At 45.5% G+C, this 19,255-nt stretch overlaps 1 protein-coding gene across 1 annotated transcript in view; it reads right to left on the reverse strand.

The window, feature by feature from the left end:
* The window catches only part of LOC147123877 (disintegrin and metalloproteinase domain-containing protein 12-like), a 503,908-nt gene that overhangs the window by 272,165 nt on the left and 212,488 nt on the right, over positions 1 to 19,255 (reverse strand). The window lies entirely within an intron of this gene.

The following is a 19,255-nucleotide window of genomic DNA, read 5'->3' on the forward strand; positions in this document are numbered from 1 at the left end:
TCCAATCCCATGTGCTTTAATTTTGCACACTAACCTCTTATGTGGGACTTTATCAAAAGCCTTCTGAAAATCCAAATACACCACATCCACTGGTTCTCCCTTACCTATTCTACCAGTTACATCCTCAAAAAGCTCCATCCATCAGGTCAAACAAGGGGAAGGAAACCTCCTGCTGATTACCACCTACCGCCCTCCCTCAGCTGATGAATCAGTACTCCTCCAGGTTGAACACCACTTGGAAGAAGCACTGGGGGTAACAAGGGCACAGAATGTACTCTGGGTGGGGGACTTCAATGTCCATCACCAAGAGTGGCTCGGTAGCAGCACTACTGACTGAGCTGGCCAAGTCCTGAAGAACATTACTGCCAGACGGGGCCTGCGGCAGATGGTGAGGGAACCAACATAAGGGAAAAAGCTACTTGACCTCATCTTCACCAATCTACCTGTCGCAGATGCATTTGTCCATGACTGTATTGGTAGGAGTGACCACCATAAAGTCCTTGTGGAGACATGGTCCCGTCCTCACACTGAGGACATCCTGCATCGGGTTGTGTGGCACCATCACCATGGTAAATGGGATAGACTCAGAACAGATCTAGCAGCTCAAAACTGGGCATTCATGAGGCGCTGTGGGCCATCATCATAGAATCTTAGAATGGTTACAGCACAGAAGGAGGCCATTTGGCCCATTGAGCCCATGCCAGCTCTCTGCAACAGCACGTCAGCTGGTCCCACTCCCCCGCCCTTTCCCCTGCAAATTTCTTTCCTTCAGGTACTTATCCAATTCCCTTTTGAAAGCCATGATTGAGTCTGCCTCCACCACCCTTTCAGGCAGTGCATTCCAGATCCTAACCACTCGCTGAGTAAAAAAGTTTTTCCTCATGTCGCTTTTGGTTCTTTTGCCCATCACCTTAAATCTGTGTCCTCTGGTTCTCGACCCTTCCACCAATGGGAACAGTTTCTCTCTATCTACTCTGTCTAGACCCCTCATGATTTTGAACACCTCTATTAGCGTGTAAAGTTAAGGCACATGGGATTGGGGGCAAGGTATCGACTTGGATAGAGAACTGGTTGGCAGACAGAAAGCAAAGAGTTGGAATAAACGGGACTTTTTCAGAGTGGCAGACAGTGACTAGTGGGGTACCGCAGGGATCGGTCCTTGGACCCCAGCTATTCACAATATATATTAATGATCTAGACAAGGGAACTAGATGCAATATCTCCAAGTTTGCAGACGACACAAAGCTGGGTGGGCATGTGAGGAGGATGCCGAGAAACTCCAGGATAATTTGGACAGGTTGGGTGATTGGGCAGATGCATGGCAGATGCAATATAACGTGGATAAATGCGAGGTTATCCACTTTGGTGTCAAAAACAGGAAGGCAGATTATTATCTGAATGGCAATAGATTGGGAGAAGGGGAAGTGCAACGAGACTTGGGTGTCCTTGTGCACCAGTCGCTGAAGGTAAGCATGCAGGTGCAGCAGGCAGTTAAGAAGGCAAATGGTATGTTGGCCTTCATAGCAAGAGGGTTCGAGTACAGGAACAAGGATGTCTTGCTGCAGTTGTACAGGGCCTTGGTGAGACCACACCTTGAGTATTGTGTGCAGTTTTGGTCGCCTTATCTGAGGAAGGATGTTCTTGCCATGGAGGGAGTTCAGCGAAGATTCACCAGGCTGATACCTGGGATGGCAGGAATGACGTATAAGGAGAGATTGGGTCGATTGGGCTTATACTCGCTGGAGTTTAGAAGAATGAGAGGGGATCTCATTGAAACTTATAAAATTCTGGCAGGACTGGACAGACTAGATGCAGGAAGGATGTTCCCGATGGTCGGGGAGTCCAGAACCAGGGGTCACAGTCTAAGGATAAGGGGTAAGCCATTTAGGACAGAAATGAGGGGGAATTTCTTCACCCAGAGAGTGATGAACCTGTGGAATTCTCTACCACAGAAGGCAGTAGAGGCCAATTCATTAAATATATTCAAGAAGGAGTTGGATATATTTCTTAAGGCTAAAGGGATCAAGGGATATGGAGAGAAAGCAGGGACAGGGTACTGAATTTGGATGATCAGCCATGATTGCATTGAATGGCGGAGCAGGCTCAAGGGGCCGAATGGCCTACTCCTGCTCCTATCTTCTATGTTTCTATCAAATCTCCTCTCAATCTTCTCTGCTCCAAGGAGAACAACCCCAGCTTTTCCAGTCTATCCACGTAACTGAAGTCCCTCATCCCTGGAATCATTCTCATAAATCTTTTCTGCACCCTCTCTAAGACCTTCACAACCTTCCTAAAGTGCGGTGCCCAGAATTGGACACAATACTCCAGTTGAGGCCAAACCAGTGTTTTATAAAGGTTCATCATAACTTCCTTGCTTTTCTACTCTATGCCTCTATTTATGAAGCCCAGAATCCCGTATGTTTTTTAACCACTTTCTCAACCTGTCCTGCCACCTTCAACAACTTGTGCACATATACCCCAGGTCGCTCTGTTCATGCACCCACTTTAGGATTGTACCCTTTAGTTTATATTGCCTCTCCTCGTTCTTTCTACCAAAATGTATCACTTCGCACTTTTCTGCGTTAAATTTCATCTGCCACGTGTCCGCCCGTTTCACCAGCCTGTCTCTGTCCTCTTGAAGCCTGTCACTATCCTCCTCACTGTTCACTATACTTCCAAGTTTTGTGTCATCTGCAAATTTTCAAATAGTGCCCTGCACACCCAAGTTCAAGTCATTAATATAGATCAAGAAAAGCAGTGGTCCTAGTACTGACCCCTGGGGAACACCACTGTATAACTTCCTCCAGTCCGAAAAACAACCATTCACCACTGCTCTCTGTTTCCTGTCACTTAGCCAATTCCGTATCCATGCTGCCACTGTCCCTTTTATTCCATGGGTTTCAACTTTGCTGGCAAGCCTATTATGTGGCACTTTATCAAATGCCTTTTGGAAATCCATGTACACCACGTCAACTACATTGCCCTCATCAACCTGCTCTGTTACCTCATCAAAAAACTCAACCAAGTTAGTTAAACACGATTTTCCTTTAACAATTAATCCACTCTTGTCCAAGTGACTTGTCCAAGTGCTGGAGAGAGAGGATGTCCTGGAGGGGTCAAGGACAAAATCTATTTGGTTCAAGTTAAGAAATAATAGAGGTGCCATTACACTACAAGGTGTATTCTATAGACCACCAACTAGTGGGAGTGATATAGAGGAGCAAATTTGCAAGGAAATTACAGAGAGGTGCAAGAACTATAGAGTAGTGATAATGGGGGACTTCAATTATCCTAATATAGACTGGGATAGTAATAGTGTAAGGGGTAGAGAGGGGGAAGAATTTCTGAAGTGCGTTCAGGAGAACTTTTTTGATCAGTATGTTTCCTGCCCAACGAGGAAGGAGGCATTGCCAGATCTAGTTCTGGGGAATGAGGTCATAGAGTCATAGAGTCATAGAGTCATAGAGTTTTACAGCACAGAAAGAGGCCCTTCGGCCCATCGTGTCTGCGCCGCCCATCCATCCCTGTCCAGTCTAATCCCATTTTCCAGCATTTGGTCCATAGCCTTGTATGCAATGGCATTTCAAGTGCTCATCCAAATGCTTCTTGAATGTTGTGAGGGTTCCTGCCTCTACCACCCTTTCAGGCATTGAGTTCCACATTCCAACCACCCTCTGGGTGAAAAAGTTCCTCCTCAAATCCCCTCTAAATCTCCTGCCCCTTACCCTGAATCTATGCCCCCTTGTTATTGACCCCCCCACTAAGGGGAAAAGTTCCTCTTTATCTACCCTATCTATGCCCCTCATCATTTTGTACACCTCAATCAGGTCCCCCCTCAGCCTTCTCTGCTCCAAGGAAAACAACCCCAGCCTGTCCAGCCTCTCTTCATAGCTGAGGCGCTCCATCCCAGGTAACATCCTGGTGAATCTTCTCTGCACCCTCTCCAAAGCAATCACATCCTTCCTATAGTGAGGCGACCAGAACTGCACACAGTACTCCAGCTGTGGCCTCACCAGCGTTTTGTACAGCTCCATCATAACCTCCCTGCTCTTATATTCTATGCCTCGGCTAATGAAGGCAAGTATCCCATATGCCTTTTTAACCACCTTATCTACCTGCTCCGCTGCCTTCAGGGATCTATGTACATGTACACCAAGGTCCCTCTGACCCTCTGTACTTCCTAGGGTCCTACCACTCATTGTGTATTCCCTTGCCTTATTTGTCCGTCCAAAATGCATCACCTCACACTTTTCAGGGTTAAATTCCATTTGCCACTTTTCCGCCCATCTGACCAACCCGTTTATATCGTCCTGTAGCCTGAGGCTTTCCTCCTCGCAATTTACCACCCCACCAATTTTCGTGTCATCTGCGAACTTACTGATCAAGTGGGTCAAGGTGGGTCAAGTGGAGCAAGTGTCAGTAGGGGAACATTTAGGGAACAATGATCACAGTGTCTTCAGGTTTAGGTTAGCTATGGAAAAGGACAGAGAGCAATCGAGAGTAAACATACTCATGGATTGAGAACGGATCTGGCTCGGGTAAATTGGCAGGAAAATCGTAGAGCAAGTTATTATCTTAATGGCAAGAAACTGGAAAGTACTGAAGTACAAAGGGATCTGGGGGTCCTGGTGAACGAAACTCAAAAGGTTAGTATGCAGGTGCAGCAAGTGATTAAGAAGGCCAATGGAATGTTGGCTTTCATTGCTAGGGGGATAGAATATAAAAATAGGGAGGTATTGCTTCAGTTGTACAAGGTATTGGTGAGACCGCACCTGGAATACTGCATACAGTTTTGGTGTCCATACTTAAGAATGGACATACTTGCTCTCGAGTCAGTACAAAGAAGGTTCACTCGGTTAATCCCGGGGATGAGGGGATGGACATATGAGGAGAGGTTGAGTAGATTGGGACTCTACTCATTGGAGTTCAGAAGGATGAGAGGTGATCTTATTGAAACATATAAGATTGTGAAGGGGTTGGATCGGGTGGATGCGGGGAGGATGTTCCCGATGATGGGTGAAACTAGAACTAGGGGGCATAGTCTTAGAATAAGGGGCTGCTCTTTCAAAACTGAGATGAGGAGGAACTACTTCACTCAGAGGGTGGTAGGTCCATGGAATATGCTGCCCCAAAAAGCTGTAGAAGCTACATCATTACATAAATTTAAAACAGAAATAGACAGTTTCCTAGAAGTAAAGGGAATTAAGGGTTACGTGGAGCGGGCAGGAATTTGGACATGAGTCTAGGTTCGGATCGGTCATGGCCCTGTGGGTAGCAGAGCGGGCCCAGGGGCCGTGTAGCCTGATCCTGCTCCTATTTCGTGTGTCTAATTCTGTTAGATTCAGGAGATGGTTCTGTGATAGTAGATTGGCGGTTAGGATCAGATCAGCCATGATCTTATTGAATGGCAGAGCAGGCTCGAGGGGCCGATTGGCCTACTCCTGCTCCTATTTCTTATGTTCTTATGTATCTAACAATGGACTGCCTTTAAAGAGGAGATGGTTTGGGTACAGTCGAGGTACATTTTCAGGAGGAGGAATGGTAGGACAACTAAAGCCGAACCTCCCTGGATGATGAGAGAGATAGAGAGTAAGATGAAGCAGAAAAAGAGCACGTATGACAGATGTCAGGTTGAGAATACAAGTGAGAACCAGGCTGAATACAGAAAGTTCAGAGGGGAAGTGAAAAAGAAAATAAGAGGGGCAAAGAGAGAGTATGAAAATAGATTTGCAGATGACATAAAAGGGAATTCAAAAGTCTTCTAGAGTCATATAAATAGTAAACGGGTAGTAAGAGGAGGGGTGGGGCCAATTAGGGAGGAAAAGGGAGACCTACGCATGGAGGCAGAGGCCATGGCTGAGGTACTAAACAAGTACTTTGCATCTGTCTTCACCAAGGAAGAAGATGCTGCCAAAGTCATAGTGAAAGAGGAGGTAGTGGAGATACTGGATGAGATAAAAATTGATAAAGAGGAGGTACTAGAAAGGCTGGCTTTACTTAAAGTTGACAAATCACTAGGACCGGATGGGATGCATCCTAGGATGCTGAGGGAATTGAGGGAGGAAATCGTGGAGGTACTGGCCATAATATTCCAATCCTCCTTAGATACAGGGGTGGTGCCAGAGGACTGGAAAATTGCAAATGTTACACCCTCGTTGAAAAAAGGGTGTAAAGATAAACCCAGCAACTACAGGCCTGTCAGTTTAACCTCAGTAGTGGGGAAGCTTTTAGAAATGATAATCAGGGACAAGGTTAATTAAGGGAAGCCAACACGGATTTGTTAAAGGCAAATCGTGTTTAACTAACTTGATCGAGTTTTTTGATCAGGTAACAGAGAGGGTTGATGAGGGCAATGTGGTTGACATGGTATACATGGATTTCCAAAAGGCGTTTGATAAAGTGCCACATAGTAGGCTTGCCAGCAAAGTTGAAGCCCATGGAATAAAAGGGAAAGAAGCACCATGGATACGAAATTGGCTAAGTAACAGGAAACAGAGAGTAGTGGTGAACGGTTGTTTTTCGGACTGGAGGAAGGTACACAGTGGTGTTCCCCAGGGGTCGGTACTAGGACCACTGCTTTTCTTGATATACATTAATGACTTGGACTTGGGAGTACCGGACACAATTTCAAAATTTGCAGATGACACAAAATTTGGCAGTACAGTGAACATTGAGGAGGATGGCGATAGACTTCAGGAAGACATAGACAGGCTGGTCGAATGGGCGGACACGTGGCAGATGAAATTTAACGCAGAAAAGTGCGAAGTGATACATTTTGGTAGGTAGAACGAGGAGAGGCAATATAAACTAAAGGGTACAATTCTAAAGTGGGTGCATGAACAGAGAGACCTGGGAGAACATGTGCACAAATTGTTGAAGGTGGCAGGGCAGGTTGAAAAAGCATACGGGATCCTGGGCTTCTTAAATAGAGGTATAGAGTAGAAAAGCAAGGAAGTTATGATGAACCTTTATAAAACACTGGTTCGGCTGCAACTGGAGCACTGCGTCCAATTCTGGGCACCGCACTTTAGGAAGGATGTGAAGGCCTTAGAGAGGGTGCAGAAAAGATTTACGAGAATAGTTCCAGGGATGAGGGACTTCAGTTACGTGGATACACTAAGATTTACGAGAATAGTTCCAGGGATGAGGGACTTCAGTTACGTGGATACACTGGAGAAGCTGGGGTTGTTCTGCTTAGAGCACCCGGAGGAAACCCACGTGTTTGCGTGGGTTTCCTCCGGGTGCTCCGGTTTCCTCCCACAGTCCAAAGATGTGCGGGTTAGGTTGATTGGCTATGATAAATTGACCCTTAGTGTTAGGGGGGATTAATTACATGGGGTTGCGGGGATAGGGTGGGATATGTGTTGGGGTTACGGGGATTGGGTGGGATATGTGTCGGTGCAGGCTCGATGGGCCGAAATGGCCTCTATCTGCACTGTGGGATTTCTGTGATTCTGTGTGAAGATTGAGAGGAGATTTGATAAATATTCAAAATCATGAGGGGTCTGGACAGAGGTTGATTTGTGAGAAAAGATGAGAAGAACTTAGACTCTTGAGTCTCGGAAGGGGGTGAATAAGAGTGGACCTGATCGAGGTACCGGAACGGGACCAATGTCCTCGCGGGAGGGTTTGCGAGCGCTGTTGGGGAGGATATCGAGGTACCGGAACGGGACCAATGTCCTCGCGGGAGGGTTTGCGAGCGCTGTTGGGGAGGATTTAAACTAGCTTGGCAGGGGGATGGGAACCTAAGTATAGAGTCAATAGGGAGGGAAGAAAAACTGGAATTGGAAAACAAAAATGTAGAAAGTAAATTGGAAGGACAGAGGAATCAAGGGTTAGGTAGTAGTCAACAAGGCGGTTTGCCTGTACTAAATGGTATAAACTTCAATGCAAGGAGTATAGCGAACAAGGCAGATGAGCTGAGGGCACAGGTAGGTACTTGGGACTATGATATTATAGCTATTACAGAGACGTGGCTGAAAGAGGGGCAGGTATGGCAGCTCAACATTCCTGGTTACAGGATTTTCAGACAGGATAGAGAGGGAGGTGAAAAGGGAGGGGGGGGTCGCGGTATTGATTAAAGAAACTATTACAGCTGTGAGGAGGGATGATATGTTGGAGGGATCATCAAACGAGGTCATATGGGTTGAATTGAAAAACAAAAAAGGGGCGATCACACTGCTGGGAGTGTACTACAGACCCCCAAACAGTGAGGGGGAGATAGAAGAACAAATATATAGACAAATAGTGCAAAAATTATATAGGGCAGTAATAGTAGGGGATTTCAACTACCCCAATATTAACTGGGATAAAATTAGTGTGAAGGGTATAGAGGGTGCGGAATTCCTAAAATGCATCCAGGAGAACTTTTTTAGCCAGTATGTAGTAAGTCCAACAAGGGAGGGGACGGTTCTGGACTTAGTTTTAGGGAATGAAGCTGGGCAGGTAGAAGGTGTATCAGTGGAGGAGCATTTTGGTGCTAGTGACCATAATTCTGTTAGATTTAAGGTAGTTATGGAAAAGGACAAGGATAGACCAGGAATAAAAATTCTAAATTGGGGAAGAGCAAATTTTGCTAAGCTCAGAGGGGATTTAGCCACAGTGGACTGGAAACAGCTACTTGAAGGTAAATCAGTGTCAGAGCAGTGGGAGGCATTCAAGGAGGAGATCCGGAGGGTTCAGACCAAATATGTGCCCTTAAAGAAAAAAGGTGGGACTAACAAATCTAGAGCCCCCTGGATGTCTAGACATACAGGATAGGAGAAAGAAAAAAAGGGAGGCGTATGTCAGGTACTGAGGCCTAAATACTCCAGAATCTTTAGCGGAGTATAGAAAGTGCAGGGGGGCAATTAAAAAGGATATTAGGAAAGCAAAGAGAGAGCATGGAAAATTCTAGTTAAGTAAAATCAAGGAAAACCCAAAGATGTTTTATAAATATATTAAGAGTAAGAGGATAACTAAAGAAAGGGTAGGGCCTATTAGAGACCATGAGGGTAATCGGTGTGTGGAGGCGGGAGACGTCGGTGGGGTTCTTAATGAATACTTTGTGTCTGTTTTCACAAAGGAGAGGGGCGAAGCAGACACTGCTAGCGGTGGGGAGGAGTGTGAAATATTAGATGAAATAAACATAGTGAGAGAGGAAGTATTAAGGGGTTTAGCAGCTTTAAAAGTGGATAAATCCCCAGGCCCGGATGAAATGTATCCCAGGCTGTTAAGCAAAGCAAAAGAGGAAATAGCAGAGGCCCTCACCATCATTTTTCAATCCTCTCTGGCTTCAGGTGCGGTGCCGGAGGACCGGAGGACTGCTGATGTGGTACCCTTGTTTAAAAATAGAGAAAAGGATAGACCGAGTAATTACAGGCCAGTCAGCCTGACCTTGGTGGTGGGAAAATTATTGGAAAGAATTCTGAAGGACAGGATAAACCTTCATTTAGAAAGACACGGATTAATCAAGGATAGTCAGCACGGACTTGTTAAGGAAAGGTTGTGTCGAGCAAACTTGATTGAATTTTTTGAAGAGGTAACAAGGAGGGTAGATGAGGGTAGTGCGTTTACATAGATACATAGATACATAGAAGATAGGAGCAGGAGTAGGCCATTCGGCCCTTCGTGCCTGCTCCGCCATTCGATGAGATCATGGCTGATCCTTTAATTCAGTATCCCGTCCCCGCCTTCTCTCCGTAACCCTTAACCCCTTTTGCCCGTAGAAATATATCTAATTCCCTCTTAAATATATTTAATGAGCTGGCGTACACTGCCCTCTGTGGCAATGAGTTCCACAGGTTCACCACTCTCTGAGTGAAGAAATTCCCCCTCATCTCTGTCCTAAATGGTTTAGCCCTTATCCTTAAATTATGTCCTCTAGTTCTGTTCTCACCCGCCAAGGGAAACATTCCTTCTGCATCCAGTCTGTCTAGACCTGTCAGAATTTTATACACTTCTATGAGGTCCCCTCTCAATCTTCTAAACTCCAGTGTGTACATCCCTAAACTACATAGTCTCTCCTCATAGGTCATTCCCGCCATTCCTGGTATCAGCCTGGTGAATCGCCGCTGCACCCCCTCCATGGCAAGAACATCCTTCCTCAGATGAGGCGACCAAAACTGTACACAGTACTCGAGGTGTGGTCTCACCAGTGCCCTGTACAGCTGCAGCAAGGTATCCCTGTTCCTGTATTCTAACCCTTTTGCTATGAAGGCCAGCATACCGTTTGCCTTCTTGACCGCCTGTTGCACCTGCATGCTCGCCTTCAGTGACTGGTGTACAAGAACACCCAGGTCTCTCTGTACTTCCCCCTCTCCCAATCTATTGCCATTTAAATAATAATTTGCCCTCCCGTTCCTGCACCCAAGGTGGATAACTTCGCACTTGTCCACATTATAGTGCATCTGCCATTTATCCGCCCAATCGCCCAGTCTGTCCAAATCGCTCTGGAGCTTCCTGGTCTCTTCCTCTGAGCCCACCCCCCCTCCTAGTTTAGTGTCGTCTGCAAATTTGGAAATGCTGCATCCGACTCCCTGATCCAGGTCATTAATGTAAATTGTGAACAGCTGGGGGCCCAGGACAGATCCCTGTGGTACCCCACTTGTTACTGCCTGCCATTCAGAAAATGAGCCGTTTATTCCAACTCTCTGTTTTCTATCTGACAGCCAGTTCCCTATCCACGCCAAAACTTTCCCCTTTATCCCATGAGCCTCAATTTTCCATGCTAATCTTTTATGTGGGACCTTATCGAAGGCCTTTTGGAAGTCCAGGTACACCACATCTACTGGCTCTCCCCCATCTATTCTACCAGTTACTCCCTCAAAAAATTCCAATAGATTAGTCAAGCACGATTTACCCTTTGTAAATCCATGTTGACTCTGTCCTATCCTGTCCCCATTTGCTAAGTGCTCCGCTATTTCATCCTTAATGATGGACTCCAGCATTTTGCCCACAACTGATGTAAGGCTTACAGGTCTGTAATTACCTGCTTTTTCCCTACCCCCCTTTTTGAATAGTGGGGTAACGTTAGCTACCCTCCAATCCATCGGCACTGTTCCCGAGTCTAATGAATTCTGAAAAATCATCCTTAGTGCATCCGCTATCTCTAGGGCCACCTCCTTCAGTACCCTAGGATGCATGTTATCAGGCCCTGGGGATTTGTCCACCTTCAATCCCTTTAGCTTCCTTAACACCATATCCTTAGAGATATTGATTTGCGTCAGTTCCTCCTTTGCCAATGTCCCTATTTTTCCCGATATCCCAGGGAGGTTTTTTGTGTCTTCCTTCGTAAAGACTGACCCAAAGTATGCATTTAGTTGATCTGCCATTTCCTTATTTCCCATTATATATTCCCCCGTATCTGACTGCAATGGACCAACTTTGGTTTTCACCAGTCTTTTCCTTTTGATATATTTATAAAAGCTTTTGGAGTTAGTTTTTATATTTTCCGCCAGCTTGTTTTCGTAAGCTATTTTGCCCCTCTTGATCATGCCCTTTGCCCTCCTTTGCTCTATCTTAAACTGTTCTTCTATGTTTCTATGTTACCTGGCCTGCTACCTTCAGGGATCTGTGGACATGCACTCCAAGGTCCCTTTGTTCCTCTACACTACTCAGTGTCCTACCATTTAATGTGTATTCTCTTTCCTTGTTAGCCCTCTCCAAATACATTACATCACACTTCTCCAGATTGAATTCCATTTGTCACTGTTCTGCCCACCTGACCAATTTATTGATATCTTCCTGCAGTCTACAGCTTCCTTCTTCAGTATCAACCACATAGCTGATTTTAGTATCATCTGCAAACTTCTTAATCGTACCCCCTATATTCAAGTCTAGATCAATGATATATACCACAAAAAGCAAGGGACCCAGTACTGAGCCCTGCGGAACCCCACTGGAAACAGCCTTTCAGTCTCAAAAACACCCATCAACCATTACCCTCTGCTTCCTGTCTCCGAGCCAGTTTTGAATCCAACTTGTCACTTTGCCCTGGATCCCATGGGCTTTTAACTTCGTGACCAGTCTGCCATGTGGAACCTTATCAAAAGCCTTGCGAAAGTCCATATAAACTACATCATTGCCAGTAAAAGAGGGGATAAATGCAATTGAAAAGAAGGATATTAACTCAGTTAATACAGAATCTATATGGGTGGAGCTAAGAAATAGCGAGGGGCGAAAAACATTAATAGGAGTGGTATATAGGCCTCCAAATAGTAAAATAGAGGTTAGGGAGGGCATCACGAGGGAAATTAGAGAAGCGTGCAATAAGAGCACAGCTGTCATCATAGGTGACTTTAACTTACATATAGATTGGACTAGCCTAATCAGTAAAAATAATGAGGAGGAGGAATTCCTTGAGTGTTTAAGGGATGGTTATCTGGATCAATATGTCGAGGAACCAACTCGGGAACAGGCTATATTGGACTGGGTACTGTGCAATGAGAAGGGACTAATCAGTAATCTTGTTGTACGGGGACCCTTGGGTCAGAGCGATCATAACATGATCGATTTCTCACTCGAAATGGAGAGCGAAGAAATTGACTCAGAGACTAAGGTCCTGAATTTAAACAAGGGGAATTATGATGCCATGAGACGGGAACTGAGTAGGTCTGATTGGACAACGTTCCTGGGAGGACTGGAGGTAGATAAACAATGGCAAACATTTAAAGATAGAATGACAAAATTGCAAAAATTGTTTATACCAATCTGGCATAAAAGGAAATCTAAAAAGGTGACTCAACCGTGGATAACAGGGGAAATTAGAGACAGCATAAAATCCAAAGATAGGGCGTATAAAATAGCCAAAAAAAGCGCCAGAGCGGAAGATTGGGAACAGTTTAAGATAGAGCAAAGGAGGGCAAAGGGCATGATCAAGAGGGGCAAAATAGCTTACGAAAACAAGCTGGCGGAAAATATAAAAACTAACTCCAAAAGCTTTTATAAATATATCAAAAGGAAAAGACTGGTGAAAACCAAAGTTGGTCCATTGCAGTCAGATACGGGGGAATATATAATGGGAAATAAGGAAATGGCAGATCAACTAAATGCATACTTTGGGTCAGTCTTTACGAAGGAAGACACAAAAAACCTCCCTGGGATATCGGGAAAAATAGGGACATTGGCAAAGGAGGAACTGACGCAAATCAATATCTCTAAGGATATGGTGTTAAGGAAGCTAAAGGGATTGAAGGTGGACAAATCCCCAGGGCCTGATAACATGCATCCTAGGGTACTGAAGGAGGTGGCCCTAGAGATAGCGGATGCACTAAGGATGATTTTTCAGAATTCATTAGACTCGGGAACAGTGCCGATGGATTGGAGGGTAGCTAACGTTACCCCACTATTCAAAAAGGGGGGTAGGGAAAAAGCAGGTAATTACAGACCTGTAAGCCTTACATCAGTTGTGGGCAAAATGCTGGAGTCCATCATTAAGGATGAAATAGCGGAGCACTTAGCAAATGGGGACAGGATAGGACAGAGTCAACATGGATTTACAAAGGGTAAATCGTGCTTGACTAATCTATTGGAATTTTTTGAGGGAGTAACTGGTAGAATAGATGGGGGAGAGCCAGTAGATGTGGTGTACCTGGACTTCCAAAAGGCCTTCGATAAGGTCCCACATAAAAGATTAGCATGGAAAATTGAGGCTCATGGGATAAAGGGGAAAGTTTTGGCGTGGATAGGGAACTGGCTGTCAGATAGAAAACAGAGAGTTGGAATAAACGGCTCATTTTCTGAATGGCAGGCAGTAACAAGTGGGGTACCACAGGGATCTGTCCTGGGCCCCCAGCTGTTCACAATTTACATTAATGACCTGGATCAGGGAGTCGGATGCAGCATTTCCAAATTTGCAGACGACACTAAACTAGGAGGGGGGGTGGGCTCAGAGGAAGAGACCAGGAAGCTCCAGAGCGATTTGGACAGACTGGGCGATTGGGCGGATAAATGGCAGATGCACTATAATGTGGACAAGTGCGAAGTTATCCACCTTGGGTGCAGGAACGGGAGGGCAAATTATTATTTAAATGGCAATAGATTGGGAGAGGGGGAAGTACAGAGAGACCTGGGTGTTCTTGTACACCAGTCACTGAAGGCGAGCATGCAGGTGCAACAGGCGGTCAAGAAGGCAAACGGTATGCTGGCCTTCATAGCAAAAGGGTTAGAATACAGGAACAGGGATACCTTGCTGCAGCTGTACAGGGCACTGGTGAGACCACACCTCGAGTACTGTGTACAGTTTTGGTCGCCTCATCTGAGGAAGGATGTTCTTGCCATGGAGGGGGTGCAGCGGCGATTCACCAGGCTGATACCAGGAATGGCGGGAATGACCTATGAGGAGAGACTATGTAGTTTAGGGATGTACACACTGGAGTTTAGAAGATTGAGAGGGGACCTCATAGAAGTGTATAAAATTCTGACAGGTCTAGACAGACTGGATGCAGAAGGAATGTTTCCCTTGGCGGGTGAGAACAGAACTAGAGGACATAATTTAAGGATAAGGGCTAAACCATTTAGGACAGAGATGAGGGGGAATTTCTTCACTCAGAGAGTGGTGAACCTGTGGAACTCATTGCCACAGAGGGCAGTGTACGCCAGCTCATTAAATATATTTAAGAGGGAATTAGATATATTTCTACGGGCAAAAGGGGTTAAGGGTTACGGAGAGAAGGCGGGGACGGGATACTGAATTAAAGGATCAGCCATGATCTCATCGAATGGCGGAGCAGGCACGAAGGGCCGAATGGCCTACTCCTGCTCCTATCTTCTATGTATCTATGTATAGGAGCAGGAGTAGGCCATTCGGCCCTTCGAGCCTGCTCCGCCATTCAATGAGATCATGGCTGATCATCCAAACCCTAGCACCCAGTCCCTACACCGACAGCCATCCCACCCAAGCCCTATCCCCGCAACCCCACATATTTAATCCCCCCTAACACTAAGGGCCAATTTTTATCATGGCCAATCAACCTAACCCGCACATCTTTGGACTGTGGGAGGAAACCGGAGCACCCGGAGAAAACCCACGCAAACACGGGGAGAATGTGCAAACTCCACACAGACAGTCACCCGAGGCCGGATTTGAACCCGGGTCCCTGGCACTGTGAGGCAACAGTGCTAACCACTATGCCACCGTGCTGCCCTAGGTAGATAAGGTGGTTAAGAAGGCATACAGAATGCTTGCCTTTATTAGCTGTGGCATAGAATACAAGAGCAGGGGGGTTATGCTTCAACTGTATAAAACACTAGTTAGGCCTCAGCTAGAGTACTGCGTGCAGTTCTGGTCACCACATTACAGGAAAGATGTGATTGCACTAGAGAGGGTACAGAGGAGATTTACAAGGGTGTTGCCGGGAGTACAGAATCTTAGCTATGAGGAAAGATTGGATAGGCTGGGTCTGTTTTCCTTGGAACAGAGGAGCCTGAGGGGAGACCTTATTGAGGTGTATAAAATTATATGGGGAGTAGATAAAGTGGATAGAAAGGACCTGCTTCCCTTAGCAGAGGGGTCAAAAACCAGGGGGCACAGATTTAAAGTAATTGGTGGAAGGTTTAGAGGGAATTTGAGGAGAAATTTCTTCACCCAGAGGGTTGTGGGGGACTCGGAAAAGGACTCATTTATTCCAACTCTTTGCTTTCTGTCTGCCAACCAGTTCTTTATCCAAGTTAATACCTTGCCCCCAATCCCATGTGCCTTAACTTTACATGCTAATCTCTTATGCAGGACCTTATCGAAAGCCTTCTGAAAGTCCAAATACACCACATCCACTGGTTCTCCCTTATCTATTTTACCAGCTACAGGAAACTTTGAGTTATCCGGAGGCGAACCGTCCGGCAAGCTCGAGCCACCGGCAAAAATCAGGAGACGTTTTTTATTCCTTTCGTTTCTTTTCTTTGCTTTTTTTGAACAGTCAAGCTCTGCAAGGTCTGTAGCTAAGCAAGAGCTTCAGCTAGAGACGCTACAGAGACGCTTGCCGACTGGTTTGTTGATTCTTACGGATATGAAAATCTCCGTATGTTTCAACATTAGCTCTGGAGAGTCCGGCAGTTTTGAGGGAACGGCAGCAGCTCGGTCCCGTCGGTGCCGGATAGCACAAAGTTTCCTGTACATCCTCAAAAAATTCCAGTAGATTAGTCAAGCACGATTTACCTTTTGTAAATCCATGTTGACTTTGTCCAATCCTGTCACTTTTTTCAAAGTGCTCTGTTATTACATATTTTATAATGGACTCTAGCATTTTCCCCACTACCGATGTCAGGCTTACCGGTCTGTAATTCCCCGTTTTCTCTCTACCACCTTTTTTGAACAGTGGGGTATCATTAGCTACCCTCCAATCCATGGGTACTGTTCCAGAGTCTATCAAATTTTGGAAGATGACCAGCAATGCATCCACTATTTCTAGGGCCACTTCCTTAAGTACCCTAGGATGTAGATTATCAGGCCCTGGGGATTTATCGGCCTTCAATCCCGTCAATTTCCCTAACACCATTTCTCTACAAATACTGATTTCTTTCAGTTCCTCCCTCTCATTAGACCCTATGTTCCCCGACATCTTTGGGAGGTTATTTGTGTCCTCTTTTGTGAAGACAGAATCAAAGTATGTATTTAATTGGTCTTCCATTTCTTTGTTTCCCATTATAAATTCCCCTGGTTCTGAGTGCAAGGGAGCTACGCTTGACTTCACCAATCGTTTTCTCTTCACATATCTATAAAAGCTTTTACAGTCAGTTTTTATGTTCCCTGCAAGCTTACTCTCATACTCTATTTTCCCCCTCTTAATTAATCCCTTTGTCCTCCTTTGTTGAATCCTAAACTGCTCCCAATCCTCAGGTTTACTGCTTTTTCTGGCCAATTTATATGTCCTCTCCTTGGATCTTATCCTATCCTTAATTTCCCTTGTTAGCCACGGTTGAGTCACCTTTTTTGTTTTATTTTTATGCCAAACTGGGATGAACAAATTCTGTAGTTCATCCATGTGATCTTTGAATGTTTGCCATTGCCTATCCACCGTCAACCCTTTGAGTGACATTCCCCAATCAATCCTACCCAACTCGCGCCTCATACCATCATAGTTTCCTTTATTTAAATTCAGGACCCTCGTCTCTGAGTCAACTACTTCACTCTCCATCTTAATGAAGAATTCTATCATATTATGATCGCTCCGACCCAAGGGGCCTCGCACAACAAGATTGCTAATTAATCCTTTCTCATTACATAATACCCAGTCTAAGATGGCCTGATCTCTAGTTGGTTCCTTGACATATTGGTCCAGGAAACCATCCCGTATACACTCCAGGAATTCCTCCTCCACAGTATTGTTACTAATTTGGTTAACCCAATCTATATGTAGATTAAAGTCACCCATGATAACTGCTGTGCCCTTATTGCATGCTTCTCTAATTTCCCTTTTAATGCCATCCCCAACCTCCGCATTACTGTTTGGGGGTCTATATATCACTCCCACTAACGTTTTCTGCCCCTTGGTATTTCTCAGTTCTACCCATACAGATTCCACATCATCAGAGCTAATATCCTTCCTTACAATTGTGTTAATCCCCTCTTTAACCAGCAATGCTACCCCACCTCCTTTTCCCTTTTGCCTATCTTTCCTGAATACTGAATACCCCTGGATGTTGAGTTCCCAGCCTTGGTCACCCTGGAGCCATGTTTCCGTAATCCCAATCATATCATATTTGTTTACCTCTATTTGCGCAGCCAATTCATCCACCTTATTACGAATGCTCCTCACATTAAGACACAAATCCTTCAGACTTGTTTTTTTAAACGCTCTTAGACCTTTTAGAATTATTATTTACTGTGGCCATGTTTGATTTAAACCCTTGATTTCTCTGCCTGCCACCTTTGTTTTTCTCCTTCCTGTCTTTTGCTTCTATCCTGGTTTCCCTTTCCTCTGTCTCCCTGCTCAGGTTCCCAACCCCCTGCCATTTTAGTTTAAACCCTCCCCCAGAGCACTAGCAAACACTCCCCCTGGGACATCTGCCCCGGTCCTGCCCAGGTGCAAACTATCCGGATGGTACTGGTCCCACCTCCCCCAGAACCAGTTCCAATGTCCCAGGAATTTGAATCCCTCCCCCTTGCACCATTCCTCTAGCCATGTATTCATCTGAAATATCCTTCTATTTCTACTCTGACTAGCACGTGGCACTGGTAGCAATCCTGAGATTACTACCTTTGAGGTCCTATTTTTTAATTTACCTCCTAACTCCCTATATTCAGCTTTTAGGACCTCATCCCGTTTTTTACCGATATCATTGGTACCTATATGCACCACGACAACTGGCTGTTCACCCTCCCCTTCCAAAATGTTCTGCAGCCGCTCTGAAACATCCTTGACCCTTGCACCAGGGAGGCAACACACCATCCTGAAGTCTCGTTTGCGGCCGCAGAAATGCCTATCTATTCCCCTTACAATAGAATCCCCTATTACTATGGGGATTTGCGATGGGAGAGATGTTTTCATTTACACATTCGGTATCTCCTGCCTAGGGTTAGTTTGATTTGAGAGAGTTGGGTGTCAGGTACTCGCTATCTCCTGCCTAGGGTTAGTTTGATTTGAGAGAGTTGGGTGTCAGGTACTCGCTATCTCCTGCCTAGGGTTAGTTTGATTTGAGAGAGTTGGGTGTCAGGTACTCACTATCTCCTGCCTAGGGTTTGTTTGATTTGAGAGAGTTGGGTGTCAGGCACTCACTGTCTCCTGCCTCGGGTTAGTTTGATTTGAGAGAGTTGGGTGTCAGGTACTCACTATCTCCTGCCTAGGGTTAGTTTGATTTGAGAGAGTTGGGTGTCAGGTACTCACTATCTCCTGCCTAGGGTTAGTTTGATTTGAGAGAGTTGGGTGTCAGGCACTCACTATCTCCTGCCTAGGGTTAGTTTGATTTGAGAGAGTTGGGTGTCAGGCACTCACTATCTCCTGCCTAGGGTTAGTTTGATTTGAGAGAGTTGGGTGTCAGGTACTCACTATCTCCTGCCTAGGGTTAGTTTGATTTGAGAGAGTTGGGTGTCAGGTACTCACTATCTCCTGCCTAGGGTTAGTTTGATTTGAGAGAGTTGGGTGTCAGGTACTCACTATCTCCTGCCTAGGGTTAGTTTGATTTGAGAGAGTTGCGTGTCAGGTACTCACTATCTCCTGCCTCGGGTTAGTTTGATTTGAGAGAGTTGGGTGTCAGGCACTCACTATCTCCTGCCTAGGGTTAGTTTGATTTGAGAGAGTTGGGTGTCAGGTACTCACTATCTCCTGCCTAGGGTTAGTTT

This window comes from Somniosus microcephalus, chromosome 2 (genome assembly GCF_052327205.1).
Source record: "Somniosus microcephalus isolate GS21.2 chromosome 2, FLI_Smic_1.0, whole genome shotgun sequence".
Lineage (NCBI taxonomy): Eukaryota > Metazoa > Chordata > Chondrichthyes > Squaliformes > Somniosidae > Somniosus > Somniosus microcephalus.